Raw genomic sequence first — 21,415 nt, 5'->3', positions numbered from 1 at the left:
CACAACAATGATAGTGACAATGTCTGAAAGCCAGCAAAAATACCTACGTTTTGATGTATAATTTGTGGGGGTTGAGTGGAAATTGAGCGAGTTGCAAGAAGTTGTTCAGACAAGAAGAGAAAATTCAGAAATTTCCACTGTCCACTCTGAGTTAATTGCATAGCAACCATAACAACGCATGTATTTTCTGAAAAATCACAATTTTGCAACTGAAAACTTAAAGAGGTATAAGATTAAAATGGTAGAAGATCTGAAAAAGCTGAATCATACAGGAATAGCCCAATAATCTGAGAACATTTTAAAGTTTGAATGGAGTTTCTGGGTGAAAGTATGAGGAAGCAGTTAAGTTTCAAAAACAAGCAAGTTTTAGCAGAATTTCTGAAGATTTCCATTCATTTCAATGGGACAAATTAAAGGAAAAAAGTGTAATATTTTAAAAAGTATAATAGTAATAAACACCAAAAGTCATAGCCGGCATTAGCAGAAAGAGCAGAACAGTTTAGAGTTTGAACGGAGAAAATCGGCTGAAAACTGAGGGAGTAGTTAAGTGCCAAAAAGTGTACGGAAGCAACTAGTAACTAGAAAATTTGCATTTCTTGCGAAAATGCTGTGTGGATGCCTTAACGCTGAAGCTGTCTGCTGAAAAGCTGAAAAAGCTGAAAAGTTGCAAAAAGTTGTATGGTGGTGAAAAAAAAATGTCACCCTGAGTAGGATTCGAACCTGGCCCCGCCAGACTCAGAGCAGTTACTCATCTCACTGACCCAAAGTCATTTACAGAAAGAAGAGGTGGACAGACTGACAATTCTGCTGAAATGAGCAGAAGCTGCTGAGAATTGTGCTGATAAGAGGTGAAAAGGCTGAAAATTTTGCAGAAAAGAGGTGAATCAGCAGAATTTCTGCAGAAAAGAGGCAAAGAAGCAGAAACTTGTGCTAAAAAGAGGTGAATCAGCAGAGTTTTTTTTGCTGAAAACAGCCAAAAAAGCTGGAATTTGTGCTGAAAAGGGGTGAAAAAAATGTAAACTTTGCTGAAAAAGGGTGAAGAAGCTAAAGTATACCAAATCAAAGTATTTGTGCCAAAACAGTATTTCTGCCATATTGTGGTATTTGTGCTACAAAAGTTACTACATTACAACATGAATACGGATTAAAGATGAAATAAACTGGCAACAAATTCCTCCACTACAAACCAGTCTGATACCACTTCTTTGCATTGTTGACGTTTACTAAGGCACTACCCAAAAGGCGCCACAAGAGGGCACTCCAACACAACAGATGACCTATGTACACTGATGCACTTAGTAACAGTCAGCCTCCTACTTTGCCACTACGTAATACAGCGGAAATCCAGTAGCAGAAATACAATGTTTTGGCAGAAACATTGTAATTTCACTCAAATACTATGAAATAGCAGTAATACTATGATTTGGCAGAAATACTATGTTTCAGTACAAATACTATGACAAAGCAGAAATACTATAACTTAGAAGTAATACTATAACAAAAGGGATTCCTCAAAATACTATGAAATTGCAGTAATTCTATGATTTGGCAGAAATACTGTACTCCGTACAAATACAATGCTTTGGTAAAAATACTATATTTTGATTTTAACTCTATGATTTGAAAAAGATGAAAGCATTGAAAAAGGTGAAAAGGCTGAAAGGAGCAGAAAAGAGATGAATCAGCAGAATTTCTGCAGAAAAGAGGCAAAGAAGCAGAACGTTGCGCTCAAAAGAGGTGAATGAGCAGAATTTCTGCTGAAAAGAGGCAAAGAAGCAGAACGTTGCGCTGAAAAGAGGTGAATGAGCAGAATTTCTGCTGAAAAGACGCAGAATTTCTGCTGAAAAGAGGCAGAAGGTTCTGTATGTAGAAAAAGAAACACGATGAACCATGTGTGAAATAAATAAAGAAATGAAATGCAAGAACAACCTGATTCTGCTCAAATTCACCAATCAGAGCTACTGCCTCTGTCTGCTTCATTAGGCTGGGTACTTGTATGTATTTCGGTCTATATTAGAAAAGCTGCTAAAATTATAAAACTTTGCAGAAATGTAATAAATGATCAATATAAATGACAGGTCTGTGATAGTGTTTAAATTTGTAATGAAAAAAAAATGTTGAAGCAAGGTGGGATTGAACCCACAACCTTTGAGCTGCAGAGCCGTGTCATTACTGATTGCGCCACCTGGCAAGGGGGCAGGCGGCTGAAAAACAAATAGATCAGCAATCAGAAATAGATCGCGGTGAGAGGCGAAAAGCGCCGTTTTTTGGAGTTACAAAACGTTGTGTAACTCAAAAACTAGGAGGACTAGAAGAATAATTCTTGTACTGGGTGAATCAGCGGACTTTGGTGTATTTTGACTGCGATTTTCATAGCTCTTTGTACCTCCGTCGCGGAGATATGACGAGAGAAGAAACGGCTTCATTTTCAGAGTGTGAGAACTGAGAGGAGGACAGATTTCCACCCCTCAAACAAACGTAATTTATGGCTCAACGGTAAGACGAATGTAAGAACTGCTTCCACTGTGAGTGTCAGGAGTGTCTGAAGATATATTGGCACAAGCCTCATGTCCTAACTTTGTTTTGTTAAAGAGATGCGGCGATTTGAAAATCCCTGTCATTAGAGAATTTCAGCTCTGAATTTAAAAACCTCCACATAGACTTTGAATGGGGATTTGTCACACCTTGTGTCACTTCGAGGCAAATTGCGAAAAAACGGTAAATCTCACAATAAAGATAGTAACATTGTCTAAAAGCCAGCAAAAATACCTACGTTTTGATGTATAATTTGTGGGGGCTGAGTGTAAATTGAGCGACTAGCAAGAAATTGTTCGGACATGAAGAGAAAATTCAGAAAAGACCAGCACACACTCTGAGTTAATTGCATAGCAACCATAGCAACGCATGTATTTTCTGAAAAATCACAATTTTGCAACTGAAAACTTAAAGAGAGATAAGATTAAAACGGTAGAAGGTCTGAAAAAGCTGATTCAGACAGGAATAGCCCAATACTTTGAGAACATTTTAAAGTTTGAATGGAGTTTCTAGGTGAAAGTATGAGGAAGTAGTTAAGTTTCAAAACCAAGCAAGTTTTAGCAGAATTGTGGAAGTTTCCCATTCATTTCAATGGGACAAATTAAAGGAAAAAAGTGTAATATTTTAAAAAGTATAATAGTAATAAACACCAAAAGTCATAGCTGGAATTAGCAGAAAGAGCAGAACAGCTTAGAGTTTGAACTGAGAAAATCGGCTGAAAACTGAGGGAGTAGTTAAGTGCCAAAAAACTTGAAAACTTGCAGCAACTTGAAAAAGAATAAAGTTTAAAGAGAAACAGGAACTCAATAGTGTGGAAGCCCTTGAGGGCATCCACACAAATAGTGGAATAAAGAATGAAGAGAAACAGGAACTCAATAGTGTGGAAGCCCTTGAGGGCATCCACACAACTAGAAAAATTTGCATTTCCTGCGAAAATGCTGTGTGGATGCCTTAACGCTGAAGCTGTCTGCTGAAAAGATGAAAAAGATGAAAAGTTGCAAAAAGTTTATGGTGGTGTGAAAACAAATGCCTCCCTGAGGAGGATTCGAACCTGGCCCTCCTGGGCTCAAGGTAGAGACTCATCTCACTGTGCCAAACTCACTCTCAGAAGGAAAGAGATGGAAAGACTGACAATTATGGTGGAATGAGCAGAAGCGGCTGAGAATTGTGCTGATAAGAGGTGAAAAGGCTGAAAATTTTGCAGAAAAGAGGTGAATCAGCAGAATTTCTGCATAAAAGAGGCAAAGAAGCAGAAACTTGCGCTGAAAAGAGATGAATCAGCAGAGTTTCTGCTGAAAAGAGTTTTTTTTTTCTGAAAACAGCCAAAAAAGCTGGAATTTGTGCTGAAAAGGGGTGAAGAAGCTAAAGTATACCAAATCAAAGTATTTGTGCCAAAACATAGTGTTTCTACCATATTGTGGTACTACTACATTACAACATGAATACGGATTAAAGATGAAATAAACTGGCAACAAATTCCTCCACTACAAACCAGTCTGATACCACTTCTTTGCAGTGTTCACATTTTCACATTTAGTAAGGCACTACCCAAAAGGCGCCACAAGAGGGCACTCCAACACAAGAGATGACCTATGTACACTGATGCACTTAGCCTCCTACTTTGCCACTACGTAATACAGCGGAAATACAGTAGCAGAAATACAATGTTTTTGCAGAAACACTGTAATTTCACTCAAATACTGTGAAATAGCAGTAATACTATGATTTGGCAGAAATACAATGTTTCAGTACAAATACTATGACAAAGCAGAAATACTATGACTTAGAAGTAATACTATAAGAAAAGGGATTCCTCAAAATACTATGAAATTGCAGTAATTCTATGTTTTGGCAGAAATACTGTACTCCGTACAAATACAATGCTTTGGTAAAAATACTATATTTTGATTTGAACTCTATGATTTGAAAAAGATGAAAGCATTGAAAAAGGTGAAAAGGCTGAAATGAGCAGAAAAGAGATGAATCAGCAGAATTTCTGCAGAAAAGAGGCAAAGAAGCAGAACGTTGCGCTGAAAAGAGGTGAATGAGCAGAATTTCTGCTGAAAAGAGGCAAAGAAGCAGAACGTTGCGCTGAAAAGAGGTGAATGAGCAGAATTTCTGCTGAAAAGAGGCAGAATTTGTGCTGAAAAGAGGCAGAAGGTTCTGTATGTAGAAAAAGAAACACGATGAACCATGTGTGAAATAAATAAAGAAATGAAATGAAAGAACAACCTGATTCTGCTCAAATTCACCAATCAGAGCTACTGCCTCTGTCTGCTTCATTAGGCTGGGTACTTGTATGTATTTCGGTCCATATTAGAAAAGCTGCTAAAATGATAAAACTTTGCAGAATTGTAATAAATGATCAATATAAATGACAGGTCTGTGATAGTGTTTAAATTTGTAATGAAAAAAAAATGTTGAAGCAAGGTGGGATTGAACCCAGGACCTTTGAGGTGCAGAGCCGTGTCATTACTGATTGCGCCACCTGGGAAGGGGGCGGGCGGCTGAAAGACAGACATTTGGGCAGTCAGAAAATAGATCGCGGTGAGCGGCGAAAAGCGCCGTTTTTTGGAGTTACAAAACGTCGTGTAACTCAAAAACTAGGAGGGCTAGCAGCATAATTCTTGTACTGGGTGAATCAGCGGACTTTGGTGTATTTTGACTGCGATTTCCATAGCTCTTTGTACCTCCGTTGCGGAGATATGACGAGAGAAGAAACGGCTTCATTTTCAGAGTATGAAAACTGAGAGGAGGACAGATTTCCACCCCTCAAACAAACATAATTTATGGCTCAACGGTAAGACGAATGTAAAAACTGCTTCCACTGTGAGTGTCAGGAGTGTCTGAAGATATATTGGCACAAGCCTCATGTCCTAACTTTGTTTTGTTAAAGAGATATAACGATTTGAAAATGCCTCTCATTAGAGAATTTCAGCTCTGAATTTCAAAACCTCCCCATAGACTTTGAATGGGGATTTGTCCATCCTTGTGTCACTTTGAGGCAAATTGCGAAAAAACGGTAAATCTCACAATAAAGATAGTGACATTGTCTGAAAGCCAGCAAAAATACCTACGTTTTGATGTATAATTTGTGGGGGTTGAGTGGAAATTGAGCGAGTAGCAAGAAGTTGTTCGGACATGAAGAGAAACTTCAGAACAGACCAGCACACACTCTGAGTTAATTGCATAGCAACCATAGCAACGCATGTATTTTCTGAAAAATCACAATTTTGGAACTGAAAACTTAAAGAGAGATAAAATTAAAACGGTAGAAGATCTGAAAAAGCTGAATCACACAGGAATAGCCCAATAATCTGAGAACATTTTAAAGTTTGAATGGAGTTTCTAGGTGAAAGTATGAGGAAGAAGTTAAGTTTCAAAACCAAGCAAGTTTTAGCAGAATTGTGGAAGTTTTCCATTCATTTCAATGGGACAAATTAAAGGAAAAAAGTGTAATATTTTAGAAAGTATAATAGTAATAAACACCAAAAGTCATAGCCGGAATTAGCAGAAAGAGCAGAACAGTTTAGAGTTTGAACTGAGAAAATCGGCTGAAAACTGAGGGAGTAGTTAAGTGCCGACAAACGTACGGAAGCAACTAGATTATGGTGGAATAAAGAACTAGAAAAAATTGCATTTCCTGCGAAAATGCTGTGTGGATGCCTTAACGCTGAAGCTGTCTGCTGAAAAGCTGAAAAAGATGAAAAGTGTCAAAAAGTTGTATGGTGGTGGAAATAAAAAAAGTCACCATGAGCAGGATTTGAATCTGGCCCTCTTAGTCTAAAGGCAGCTACTCATCTCACTGACCCAAACTCATTTACATGAACAAGCGGTGGAGAGACAGACAATTCTGCTGAAATGAGCAGAAGCTGCTGAGAATTGTGCTGATGAAAGGTGAAAAGGCTGACAATTTTGCAGAAAAGAGGTGAATCAGCAGAGTTTCTGCTGAAAAGAGATTTTTTTTTGAAAACAGCCAAAAAACCTGGAATTTGTGCTGAAAAGGGGTGAAAAAAATGTAAACTTTGCTGAAAAAGGGTGAAGAAGCTAAAGTATACCAAATCAAAGTATTTGTGCCAAAACATAGTATTTCTGCCATATTGTGGTACTACTACATTACAACATGAATACAGATTAAAGATGAAAGAAACTGGCAACAAATTCCTCCACTACAAACCAGTCTGATACCACTTCTTTGCAGTGTTCACGTTTACTAAGGCACTACCCAAAAGGCGCTACAAGAGGGCACTCCAACACAAGAGATGACCTATGTACGCTGATGCACTTAGTAACAGTCAGCCTGCTTGAATTGGCAGAAATACAATGATTTAGTAGTAATACTATAACATAACAGATATACTGTGATGTTGCAGACATAGTATGTTTTTGCACTACTCATTTGTAGTGAAAAAAATTAGCAATATAAATTACAGGTCTGTGATAGTGTATAAATTTGTAGTGAAAAAAAAATGTTGACCAAGGTGGGATTGAACCGACAACCTTTGAGCTGCAGAGCCGTGTCATTACTGAATGCTGCTGTAATACTATGATTTTGAAGGAATACTATAATTTGGTAGAAATACTTTGCCTTAGTAGTAATACTATAACATAACAAATATACTGTGATTTTGCAGACATAGTATGTTTTACCACAAATAGTACGATTTTGCTCAAATACTATGAAATTGCAGTAATACTATGATTTTGAAGGAATACTATGATTTGGTAGAAATACTTTGCCTTAGTAGTAATACTATAACATAACAAATATACTGTGATTTTGCAGACATAGTATTTTTTTGCACAAATACTACGATTTTGCTCAAATACTATGAAATTGCAGTAATACTATGATTTTGAAGGAATACTTTGATTTGGTAGAAATACTATGCCTTAGTAGTAATACTATAACATAACAGATATAGTGTGATTTTGCAGAAATAGTATGTTTTTGCACAAATACTACAATTTGGCAAGAAATACTATGTTTGGGCACAAATACTATGATTTGCTATAAATACTATGATTTGGCACATATACTATAATCAGCAGATATACTATATCACAACAGAAATTCTACAACTTAGTAGTAATACTATAACATAACAGAAATTTTAATTTGGGAAACAAATAACCTGATTTGGCACAAATACGATGATATGGCAGAAATACTATGATTGGGTACAAATACTATGATTTGGTACAAGTACTATGACTTAGTACAAATATTATGAATTGGCACAAATACTATGATTAAGCAGAATTACTATGTTTTAACATAAATAATATCTTTTGACAGAAATTTTAGCTAAAAGGTACTCTTTCTGCTTTTTAGCAGAAATACTGTAATTTTGCATAAATACTATGATTTGGGATAAATACTATGATTTGGCAGATATACTATATTCAGCACATACACTATAACATAACAGAAATACCTCCACCTACTAGTAATACTATAACATATCAGAAATGTCATGATTTGACACAAAAACCATGATTTGGCACAAATACCATGATTTGGCAAAAATACTATGATTTCCCAGAATTACTATGATTGAGCAGAAGTACTAAGATGTAGTAGAAGTACTTTGATTTAGCAGAAATACTATTATGGAGGAGTAATACTTTAACATGGGAGAAATATTGATACACACACACATACACAGAGCCTAAAGGGAACAGTGGCTGTTAAGAGTCTGGGCTTGGTATATCTAGGTCAGTTAAATTAGCTGCACCTGCTGTAATCAGCCCTTACACACACAGAAACAGAGAGGTATGAGTTTTCTTCAGTGTATTTCTGACATTCAGGATTCACCTCGAACAAATGGCCATAATTTCCTAACCGTAGGGGCTAGAACGCTCATTCTGACACCGTTTTGTTCAGAAGAGATGGGGGAATCTGCAGGTCTTCATAATTCAGAGATAAAATATAGATTCTTGAAGACATATGACTTGTAATACACTGTAACTTAGTAGAGGCGAAGCAAAACTGCCTTGACTTGCCCTCAAACAACGTTTTGTAACTCTAAATCTATATGGAGCATCAAAATCATTCTTTCACCGTAAGAAACAGCAGGCTTTGGTGAACAGTCATGGAAATTTTCAGGTCTCTGTTGAAATCCATAAAAAAGATATGACGAGAGAAGAAAGTGCCTCATTTCCAGAGTTTGAAATCTAAAGAAATCTGAGAGGGGGACAAATTTCCTACCCCCAAACAACTGTAATTCACGGCCAAACGGTAATAGGTGAGGAAAATACTCTTGAATTGTGAGCAGCAGGAGAGTCTGAAGATATATTGGCACAAGCCTCATGTCTCAACTTTGTTTCGTTAAGGAGATACAACGATTTAAAAATGCCTCTTATTAGAAAATTCAGCGGTGATTTTGAACAAACTCTCCATTCACTTTCTATGGAGTGTTTTCACACCTTGTGTTGCTCTGAGGAGATGTGCCAAAATTCTGTAAGTCCGACAACAATGATAGTGACATTTTCTGAAAGCCAGCAAAAATACCTACATTTTGATGTATAATTTGTGGGGGTTGAGCGGAAATTTAGCGAGTAGCAAGAAGTTGTTCAAGCATGAAGAGAAAATTCAGAACAGACCAGCCCTCACTCTGAGTTAATTGCATAGCAACCATAACAACGCATGTATTTTCTGAAAAATCACAATTTTGCAACTCAAAACTTAAAGAGGTATAAAATTAAAACGGTAGAAGATCTGAAAAAGCTGAATCATACAGGAATAGCCCAATAATCTGAGAACATTTTAAAGTTTGAATGGAGTGTCTAGGTGAAAGTATGAGGAAGTAGTTAAGTTTCAAAAACAAGCAAGTTTTAGCAGAATTGTGGAAGTTTTCCATTCATTTCAATGGGACAAATTAAAGGAAAAAAGTGTAATATTTTAAAGAGTATAATAGTAATAAACACCAAAAGTCATAGCCGGCATTAGCAGAAAGAGCAGAACAGTTTAGAGTTTGAACGGAGAAAATCGGCTGAAAACTGAGGGAGTAGTTAAGTGCCAAAAAGTGTACGGAAGCAACTAGTAAATAGTGGAATAAAGAATAAAGAGAAACAGGAACTCAATAGTGTGGAAGCCCTTTTAGGGCATCCACACAACTAGAAAAAAAATTTGCATTTCCTGCGAAAATGCTGTGTGGATGCCGGAACGCTGAAGCTGTCTGGTGAAAATGACTGAAAAGATGAAAAGCTGCAAAAATTTTATGGCAGTAAAGAAACTGAAAAATTCTGCTGAAAACAGGTAAAGAAGCAGAATCTTTTCCTGAAAAGAGGTGAAAAGGCAAAGATTCTGCTTAAAAGGGGTACAGAAGTTCAAATTTGTCCTGAAAAGAGGAGAGGTGAAAAGGTTTCTTTTGAAATTAGTAGAAGATACTGAGATTTGTACTGAAAAGAGGTGAAAGGCTGAGAATTCTGCTTAAAATAGGTGAATCACCAGAATTTCTACTGAAAAGAGGTAAAGAAGTAGTTGCACTGAAAACAGGTGAATCAGCAGAATGTTAAAAAAGAGATTTCTGTTGAAAACACCTGAAAAATCTGGGATTTGTGCTGAAAAGGGGTGAAAAAACTCACAATTCTGCTGAAACGGGGTGAAGAAGAGGTGTTGGGCTGTTGAGAAGAGTTAAATAAGTTGAACTGACAAATGCGATGATTGGGTACAAATACTATAATTTGTCACAAGTACTATGATTTAGTACAAATACTGTGATTTGGCAGAAATACTATGATTTGGCAATAATACTGCATTTTAGCACAACTACTGAGATTTGATTGAAATACTATGATTTAGAAAAGATATTATGACTTTGTACAAATACAATGTTTTGGCACAAATAATATGATTTGGTTCAGATGCTATGATTTAAAACAAATACTATGATTTGGCAGAAATACTATTATTTAGTTGAAATACTATGATTTACCAGAAATACTATGCCTTAGTAGTAATACTATAACACAACAGATATATGATGATTTTGCAGACATTTTGGTTTTACACAAATACTATAATGTGGCAGAAATACTATGTTTTAGCACAAATACTATGATTTGCTATAAATACTATGATTTGGCACATATACTGTATTCAGCAGAGATACTATAACAAAATAGAGAGTCTACGACTTAGTAGTAATACTATAACATAATAGATATACTATGATTTTGCAGACAGTCTATGTTTTTGCACAACTAGCACAATGTGGCAGAAATACTATGATTTGGCACAAGTACTATGATTTAGTAGAAATACTCTTATTGGCAGAAATACTATGTGTCAGTACAAATACTATGATTTGGCAATAATACTGCGTTTCAGCACAACTACTGAGATTTGATTGAAATACTATGATTTACAAGAAATAGTATGACTTCGTACAAATACTATGTTTTGGTTCGAATACTATGATTTGCAAAAAATACTATGATTTGGCACAAGTACCATGATTTAGTACAAATACTACGAATTGGCAGAAGTACTGTGACTTAGTAGTAATACTTTAACATAACACATATACTGTGATTTAACAGACAATATGTTTTTGCACGAATACTACGATTTCGATCAAATACTATGAAATTGCAGTAATACTATGATATTGAAGGAATACTATGATTTGGTAGAAATACCATGCCTTAGTAGTAATACTATAACATAACAGATATACTCTGATTTTGCAGACATAGTATGTTTTTGCACATATACTACGATTTTGCTCGAATACTACGATTTTGCTCAAATACTACGAAATTGCAGTAATACTATGATTTTGAAGGAATACTATGATTAGGTAGAAATACTGTGACTTAGTAGTAATACTTTAACATAACAGATATACTGTTATTTTGCAGACATAGTATGTTTTTGCAGATATACTACGATTTTGCTCAAAGACTATGAAATTGCAGTAATACTATGATTTTGAAGGAATACCATGATTAGGTAGAAATACTATGCCTTAGTAGTAATACTATGACATAACAGATATACTGTGATTTAACAGACAATATGTTTTTGCACCAATACTACGAATTCCCTCAAATACTATGAAATTGCAGTAATACTATGATTTTGAAGGAATACCATGATTTGGTAGAAATACTATGCCTTAGTAGTAATACTATAACATAACAGATATACTGTGATTTTGCAGAGACATAGTATGTTTTTGCACATATACTACGATTTTGCTCAAATACTATGAAATTGCAGTAATACTATGATTTTGAAGGAATACTATGATTAGGTAGAAATACTATGCCTTAGTAGTAATACTATAACATAACAGATATACTGTGATTTAGCAGACATAGTATGTTTTAGGACAAATACTACGATTTTGCTCAAATACTATGAAACTGCAGTAATAATATGATTTTGAAGGAATACTATGATTTGGTAGAAATACTACGCCTTAGTACTAATACTATAACATAGCAGTTATAATGTGATTTTGCAGACATAGTATGTTTTTGCACTAATACTACGAGTTCGCTCAAATACTATGAAATTGCAGTAATACTATGATTTTGAAGGAATACTATGATTTGGTAGAAAAACTATGCCTTAGTAGTAATACCATAACACAACAGATATACTATGATTTTGCAGACATTCTATGTTTTTGCACAAATACTATAATTTGGCAGAAATACTATATTTGGGCACAAATACTATGATTTGCTATAAATACTATGATTTGGCACATATACTATAATCAGCAGATATAGTGTAGCATAACAAAAATTCTACGACTTAGTAGTAATACTATAACATAACAGAAATTTTAATTGGGCACAAATAACATGATTTGGCACAAATACCATGATTTGGGTAAAAAAATACCATGATTTGGCACAAATACGATGATATGGCAGAAATACTATGATTGGGTACAAATACTATGATTTGGCACAAGAACTATGACTTAGTACAAATACTATGATTTGGAACAAATACTATGATTTAGCAGAAATACTATGTTTTAACATAAATAATATCTTTTGACACAAATTTCTGCTAAAAGGTACTATTTCTGCTTTTTAGTAGAAATACTGTAATTTTGCACAAATACTATGATTTGGGATAAATACTATGATTTGGCAGACATACCACTTAGTAGTAATACTATAACATAACAGAAATTTTAATTGGGCACAAATACCATGATTTGGCACAAATACAATGATATGGCAGAAATACTATGATTGGGTACAAATACTATGATTTGGCACAAGTACTATGACTTAGTACAAATACTATGATTTAGCAGAAATACTATGTATGTTTTAACATAAATAATATCTTTTGACAGAAATTTCTGCTAAAAGGTACCATTTCTGCTTTTTAGCAGAAATATTTTGCATAAATACTATGATTTGGGATAAATACTATGATTTGGCAGATATACTATATTCAGCACATATACTATAACATAATAGACATTCCTCCACTTAGTAGTAATACTATAACATAAAATAAATATTATGGTTTGGCCCCAAAACCATGATTTGGCACAAATACCATGATTTTTCAAAAATACTATGATTTAGCAGAAATACTATGATTGAGCAGAAGTACTAAGATGTAGTAGAAGTACTTTGATTTAACAGAAATACTATTATGGAGGAGTAATACTTTAACATGGGAGAAATATTGATACACACACACATACACAGAGCCTAAAGGGAACAGTGGCTGTTAAGAGTCTGGGCTTGGTATATCTAGGTCAGTTAAATTGGCTGCACCTGCTGTAATCAGCCCTTACACACACAGACACAGAGAGAGCTATGGGTTTTCTTCAGTGTATTTCTCACATTCAGGATTCCCCTCGAACAAATGGCCATAATTTCCTAACCGTAGGGGCTAGAACGCTCATTCTGACACCGTTTTGTTCAGAAGAGATGGGGGAATCTGCAGGTCTTCTTAATTCAGCGATAAAATATAAATTATTGAAGATATATGACTTGTAATACATTGTAACTGAGTAGAGGCAAAGGAAAACTGCTTTGACTTGCCCTCAAACAACGTTTTGTAACTCTAAATCTATATGGAGCATCAAAATCATTCTTTCACCGTAAGAAACAGCAGGCTTTGGTGAACAGTCATAGGAATTTTCAGGTATCTGTGGAAATCCATCAAAAAGATATGACGAGAGAAAAAAGTGCCTCATTTCCAGAGTTTGAAATCTGAAGAAATCTGAGCGAGGGACAAATTTCCTATCCTCAAACAAGTGTAATTCATGGCCAAACGGTAATAGCTGAGCAAAAAATTCTTGAATTGTGAGCATCAGGGATGTCTGAAGATATATTGGCACAAGCGTCATGTCTCAACTTTGTTTCATTAAGGAGATATGACGATTTGAAAACGCCTGTCATTAGAGAAATCCAACGCTGATTTTGAACAAACTCTCCATTGACTCTCTAAGGAGACTTTACAGACTTTGTGTTGCTCTGAGGAGATTTGCCAAAATTCTGTAACTCCCACAACAATGATAGTGACAATGTCTGAAAGCCAGCAAAAATACCTACGTTTTGATGTATATTTTGTGGGGGTTGAGTGGAAATTGAGCGAGTAGCAAGAAGTTGTTCAGACATGAAGAGAAAATTCAGAAAGGACAAGTGCACACTCTGAGTTAATTGCATAGCAACCATAACAACGCATGTATTTTCTGAAAAATCACAATTTTGCAACTGAAAACTTAAAGAGGTATAAGATTAAAACGGTAGAAGATCTGAAAAAGCTGAATCATACAGGAATAGCCCAATAATCTGAGAACATTTTAAAGTTTGAATGGAGTTTCTAGGTGAAAGTATGAGGAAGTAGTTACGTTTCAAAAACAAGCAAGTTTTAGCAGAATTTCTGAAGATTTCCATTCATTTCAATGGGACAAATTAAAGGAAAAAAGTGTAATATTTTAAAAAGTAAAATAGTAATAAACACCAAAAGTCATAGCCGGAAAGAGCAGAAAGAGCAGAACAGTATAGAGTTTGAACTGAGAAAATCGGCTGAAAACTGAGGAAGTAGTTAAGTGCCGAAAAACGTACGGAAGCAACTAGTAAATAGTGGAATAAAGAACTAGAAAAAATTGCATTTCCTGCGAAAATGCTGTGTGGATGCCTTAACGCTGAAGCTGTCTGCTGAAAAGCTGAAAAAGCTGAAAAGTTGTAAAAAGTTGTATGTTGGTGAAAAGAAAATGTCACCCTGAGCAGGATTCGAACCTGGCTCTGTCAGACTCAAAGCAGCTACTCATCTCACTGACCCAAACTCATTTACACAAAGAAGAGGTGGACAGACGGACAATTCTGCTGAAATGAGCAGAAGCTGCTGAGAATTGTGCTGATAAGAGGTGAAAAGGCTGAAAATTTTGCAGAAAAGAGATGAATCAGCAGAATTTCTGCAGAAAAGAGGCAAAGAAGCAGAAACTTGCGCTGAAAAGAGATGAATCAGCAGAGTTTCTGCTGAAAATAGTTTTTTTTTTTCTGAAAACAGCCAAAAAAGCTGGAACTTGTGCTGAAAAGGGGTGAAGAAGCTAAAGTATACCAAATCAAAGTATTTGTGCCAAAACATAGTATTTCTGCCATATTGTGGTACTACTACATTACAACATGAATACGGATTAAAGATGAAAGAAACTGTCAAAAAAATTCCTCCACTACAAACCAGTCTGATACCACTTCTTTGCAGTGTTCATATTTACTAAGGCACTACCCAAAAGGCGCCACAAGAGGGCACTCCAACACAAGAGATGACCTATGTACACTGATGCACTTAGTAACAGTCAGCCTCCTACTTAGCCACTACGTAATACAACGATATTACAGTGTACAAATTCACATAAATTTGCAGGGGGAACAAACAAAGCAGGAACAAGCCCAAAACAATAAAATAACTGGGCTGCCATAGCTATCACTAACTAGCACATACGCTAAAGGTAACTAAAACCAGTACACACAAGGAGCAGGGTAAACATCTTAAGCATGGAACATTAACTCACGTTTATGTGATACACTCCATCCCCAACAAATACAGGATGGGCTATTTGCTCCCCTTCCCAGCAGCTCTCTCCTCAATCGTTAGCCCAGGAACGAAGGAAGACCATCTATGAATCCCATGAATTCCCTCACTGCTCAGAGGCTGCTGGGTAATGTAGCTCACAATAACACAGGTTTTTCTACAAGCACAAATACTATAACATAGCAGAAATACTGTGATTTTGTTGAAATACTATGCTTTAGGACAAATACTATGATTTGGCAGTAATACTATGTTTTAGGACATATACTATGATTTGGCTCAAATACTATGATATAGCAGCAATACTATGTTTTGGTACAAATGCTGCGCTTAGGCACAAATATTATGATTTGGCAGACACTATGATTTAGCAGACATAATATGATTTGGCAGAAATACTAAACTTTGGCACAAATACTATAATTGAGTACTTTAAGATGAGAGAAATACTATGATTTAGCAGAAATACAATGTTTTTGCAGAAACACTGTAATTTCACTCAAATACTATGAAATAGTATTTCTGCCAAATGATAGTATTACTGCTATGTTTCAGTACAAATACTATGACTTAGAAGTGATACTATAACAAAAGGGATTCCTCAAAATACTATGAAATTGCAGTAATTCTATGATTTTGAAGGAATATTATGATTTGGCACAAGTACTATGATTTAGTACAAATACTCTTATTGGCAGAAATACTATGCCTTTGTAGTAATACTATAACATAACAGATGTACTGTGATTTTGCAGACATAGTATGTTTTTTTTCACAAATACTACAATTTTGCTCAAATACTATGAAATTGCAGTAATACTATGATTTTGAATGATTTCTATGATTTGGTAGAAATACTATGCCTTAGTAGTAATACTATAATGTAACAGAAATTTTAATTGGGCACAAATAACATGATTTGGCACAAATACCACGATTTGGCAAAAAAATACCATGATTTGGCACAAATATGATGATATGGCAGAAATACTATGACTTAGTACAAATACTATGATTTGGCACAAATGGTATGATTTAGCAGAGATACTATGTTTTAATATAAATAATATCTTTTGACAGAAATTTCTGCTAAAAGGTACTCTTTCTGCTTTTTAGCAGAAGTACTGTAATTTTGCATAAATACTATGATTTGGGATAAATACTATGATTTGGCAGATATACTATATTCAGCACATATACTGTAACATAACAGACATTCCTCCACTTAGTAGTAACCTCATAACATGAAATAAATATTATTGGTTTGGCCCCAAAACCATGATTTTTCACAAATACCATGATTTTTCAAAAATACTATGATTTAGCAGAAATACTGTGATTGAGCAGAAGTACTAAGATGTAGTAGAAGTACTTTGATTTAGCACAAATACTATTATGGAGGAGTAATACTTTAACATGGGAGAAATATTGATACACACACACACATACACAGAGCCTACAGGGAACAGTGGCTGTTAAGACTCTGGGCTTGGTATATCTAGGTCAGCTAAAATGGCTGCACCTGCTGTAATCAGCACTTACACACACAGACAAAGAGAGAGCTATGGGTTTTCTTCAGTGTATTTCTCACATTCAGGATTCCCCTGAATGTGCAGTACGCAGTATTATTGATTTGGCAATAATACTGCGTTTTAGCACAACTACTGAGATTTGATTGAAATACTATGATTTGCAAAAAATACTATGATTTGGCACAAGTACCATGATTTAGTACAAATACTACGAATTGGCAGAAATACTGTGACTTACTAGTAATACTTTAACATAACAGATATACTGTGATTTAGCAGACATAGTATGTTTTTGCACATATACTAAGATTTTGCTCAAATACTATGAAATTGTAGTAATACTATGATTTTGAAGGAATACCATGATTAGGTAGAAATACTATGCCTTAGTAGTAATACTATGACATAACAGATATACTGTGATTCAACAGACAATATGTTTTTGCACGAATACTACGATTTCGCTCAAATACTATGAAATTGCAGTAATACTATGATTTTGAAGGAATACTATGATTTGGTAGAAATACTATGCCTTAGTACTAATACTATAACATAACAGATATAGTGTGATTTTGCAGAGATAGTATGTTTTTGCAAAAATACTACAATTTGGCAAGAAATACTATGTTTGGGCACAAATACTATGATTTGCTATAAATACTATGATTTGGCACATATACTATAATCAGCAGATATACTATAACATAACAAAAATTCTACGACTTAGTAGTAATACTATAACATAACAGAAATTTCAATTGGGCACAAATATCATGATCTGGCACAAATACCATGATTTGGCACAAATACAATGATATGGCAGAAATACTAAGATTGGGTACAAATACTGTGATTTGGCACAAGTACTATGACTTAGTACAAATACTATGATTTGGCACAAATACTATGATTTAGCAGAAATAATATCTTTTGACAGAAATTTCTGCTAATAGGTACTATTTCTGCTTTTTAGCAGAAATACTGCAATTTTGCATAAACACTATGATTTGGCAGATATACTATATTCAGCACATATACTATAACATAACAGAAATACCTCCACCTACTAGTAATACTATACCATATCAGAAATGTCATGATTTGACCCCAAAACCATGATTTGGCACAAATACCATGATTTGGCAAAAATACTATGATTACCCAGAATTACTATGATTGAGCAGAAGTACTAAGATGTAGTAGAAGTACTTTGATTTAGTAGAAATACTATTATGGAGGAGTAATACTTTAACATGGGAGAAATATTGATACACACATACACAGCGCCTAAAGGGAGCACTGGCTGTTAAGAGTCCGAGCTTGGTATATCTAGGTCAGTTAAATTGGCTGCACCTGCTGTAATCAGCCCTTACACACACAGACACAGAGAGAAGCATGAGTCTTCTTCAGTGTATTTCTCACATTCAGGACTCCCCTTGAACAAATGGCCATAATTTCCTAACCGTAGGGGCTAGAACGCTCATTCTGACACCGTTTTGTTCAGAAGAGATTGGGGAATCTGCAGGTCTTCATAATTCAGTGATAAAATATAAATTATTGAAGATATATGACTTGTAATACACTGTAACTTAGTAGAGGCAAAGCAAAACTGCCTTGACTTGCCCTCAAACAACGTTTTGTAACTCTAAATCTATATGGAGCATCAAAATGATTCTTTCACCATAAGGAACAGCAGGCTTTGGTGAACAGTCATGGAAATTTTCAGGTCTCTGTGGAAATCCATCAAAAAGATATGACGAGAGAAAAAAGTGCCACATTTCCAAAGTTGGAAATCTGAACAGATCTGAGCGAATGACGAATTTCCTACCTTCAAACAAATGTAATTCATGGCCAAACGGTAATAGGTGAGAAAGAAATTCTTGAATTGTGAGCATCAGGAGTGTCTGAAGATATATTGGCACAAGCGTCATGTCTCAACTTTGTTTCATTAAGGAGATATGACGATTTGAAAATGCCTGTCATTAGAGAAATCCAGCGCTGATTTGAAACAAACTCTCCATTGACTCTCTAAGGAGACTTTACAGACTTTGTGTTGCTCTGAGGAGATTTGCCAAAATTCTGTAACTCCCACAACAATGATAGTGACAATTTCTGAAAGCCAGCAAAAATACCTACGTTTTGATGTATAATTTGTGGGGGTTGAGTGGAAATTGAGCGAGTTGCAAGAAGTTGTTCAGACATGAAGAGAAAATTCAGAAATTTCCACTGTCCACTCTGAGTTAATTGCATAGCAACCATAACAACGCATGTATTTTCTGAAAAATCACAATTTTGCAACTGAAAACTTAAAGAGGTATAAAATTAAAATGGTAGAAGATCTGAAAAAGCTGAATCATACAGGAATAGCCCAATAATCTGAGAACATTTTAAAGTTTGAATGGAGTTTCTGGGTGAAAGTATGAGGAAGTAGTTAAGTTTCAAAAACAAGCAAGTTTTAGCAGAATTTCTTAAGATTTCCATTCATTTCAATGGGACAAATTAAAGGAAAAAAGTGTAATATTTTAAAAAGTATAATAGTAATAAACACCAAAAGTCATAGCCGGCATTAGCAGAAATAGCAGAACAGTTTAGAGTTTGAACTGAGAAAATCGGCTGAAAACTGAGGGAGTAGTTAAGTGCCAAAAAGTGTACGGAAGCAACTAGTAAATAGTGGAATAAAGAATAAAGAGAAACAGGAACTCAATAGTGTGGAAGCCCTTTAGGGCATCCACACAATAAAGAGAAACAGGAACTCAATAGTGTGGATGCTTCCAGCATCCACACAATAATAAAGAACTAGAAAAATTTGCATTTCCTGCGAAAATGCTGTGTGGATGCCTTAACGCTGAAGCTGTCTGCTGAAAAGATGAAAAAGATGAAAACTTGCAAAAAGTTGTATGGTGGTTAAAAAAAAAACATTGCCCTGAGCAGGATTCGAACCTGGCCCTCCTAGTCTCAAGGCAGCTACTCATCTCACTGAGCTAAACTCACTCTGACCAAAAAGAGGTGGAGAGACTGACAACTCTGCTGAAATGAGCAGAAGCTGCTGAGAATTGTGCTGAGAAGAGGCGAAAAGGCTGAAAATTTTCCAGAAAAGAGGTGAATCAGCAGAATTTCTGCTGAAAAGAGGTAAAGAAGCAGAATTTCTGCTCAAAAGAGTTTTTCCTGAAAACAGGTGAGATTTGTGCTAATAAGATGTGAAAAGGCTGAAGATTTTGCAGAAGAGGTGAATAAGCAGAATTTGGGCTGAAAAGAGGTGAAAATTCTGCTGAAAAGAGTTCTGCAGAACTCTTTTCAGCAGAAATTCTGCTGAAAAGATGTTTTTGCTGAAAATAGTTGAAAAAGCTGGGATTTGTGCTGAAAAGTGGTGAAAAAACTGAAAATTTTGCTGAAAAGGGGTGAAAAAGCTGAAATTGAGTTAAAAAAGTTTAACTGTCAACTGAAAGAAATGTTGCCATAAGCGGGATTTGAACCCGGGCCTCCCAGTCTGAGAACGGCTGCTTATCTCACTGAGCTAAAACACAGGTCTTCTCGGCAAAGAAAATCAGTGAGGCCACTGATAATATGGCAGAAATGGGCAAAAAATATTGCAAAAAAAATTCAATATCTCAAAAAGTATAGAAGTTATGAGCACCAAAAGTCATAGCCGGCATTAGCAGAAAGAGCAGAATTTTTTAAAGTTTGAATGGCGAAAATCGGCTGAAAACTGAAGGAGTAGTTAAGTGCCAAAAAGTGTACGGAAGCAACTAGAATAATATAGTGGAACTAGAAAAAATTGCATTTCCTGCGAAAATGCTGTGTGGATGCCTTAACGCTGAAGCTGTCTGCTGAAAAGCTGAAAAAGATGAAAAGTAGCAAAAGTTGTATGGTTGTGAAAAAAAATGTTGTCCTAAGCAGGATTTGAACCTGGCCCTCCTGGGTTTAAGGCAGCAACTATACTCACTGTGCCAAACTCACTCTGACAAAAGAAGAGATGGAGAGACTGACAATTATGGTGGAATGAGCAGAAGCTGCTGAGGATTGTCCTGATAACACATAAAAGCGCAGAAAATCTCGCAGAAAAGAGGTAAATAAGCAGAATTTCTGCAGAAAAGATGCAAAGAAGCAGAACATTGCGCTGAAAAGAGGTGAATCAGCACAATTTCTGCTGAAAAGAGGCAGAACAACCTGGTTCTGCTCAAATTCACCAATCAGAGGTACTGCTTCTGTCTGCTTCATCAGGCTGTGTACTTGTATATATTTCTACAAATTTATTGTGCTGATAAGAGGTGAAAATGCTGAAACTTTTGCAGAAAAGAGATGAATCAGCAGA

This window comes from Pelmatolapia mariae, linkage group LG20, assembly GCF_036321145.2.
Source record: "Pelmatolapia mariae isolate MD_Pm_ZW linkage group LG20, Pm_UMD_F_2, whole genome shotgun sequence".
Lineage (NCBI taxonomy): Eukaryota > Metazoa > Chordata > Actinopteri > Cichliformes > Cichlidae > Pelmatolapia > Pelmatolapia mariae.
The sequence above is the reverse complement of the archived record's forward strand: the minus strand, read 5'-3'. Positions refer to the sequence as shown.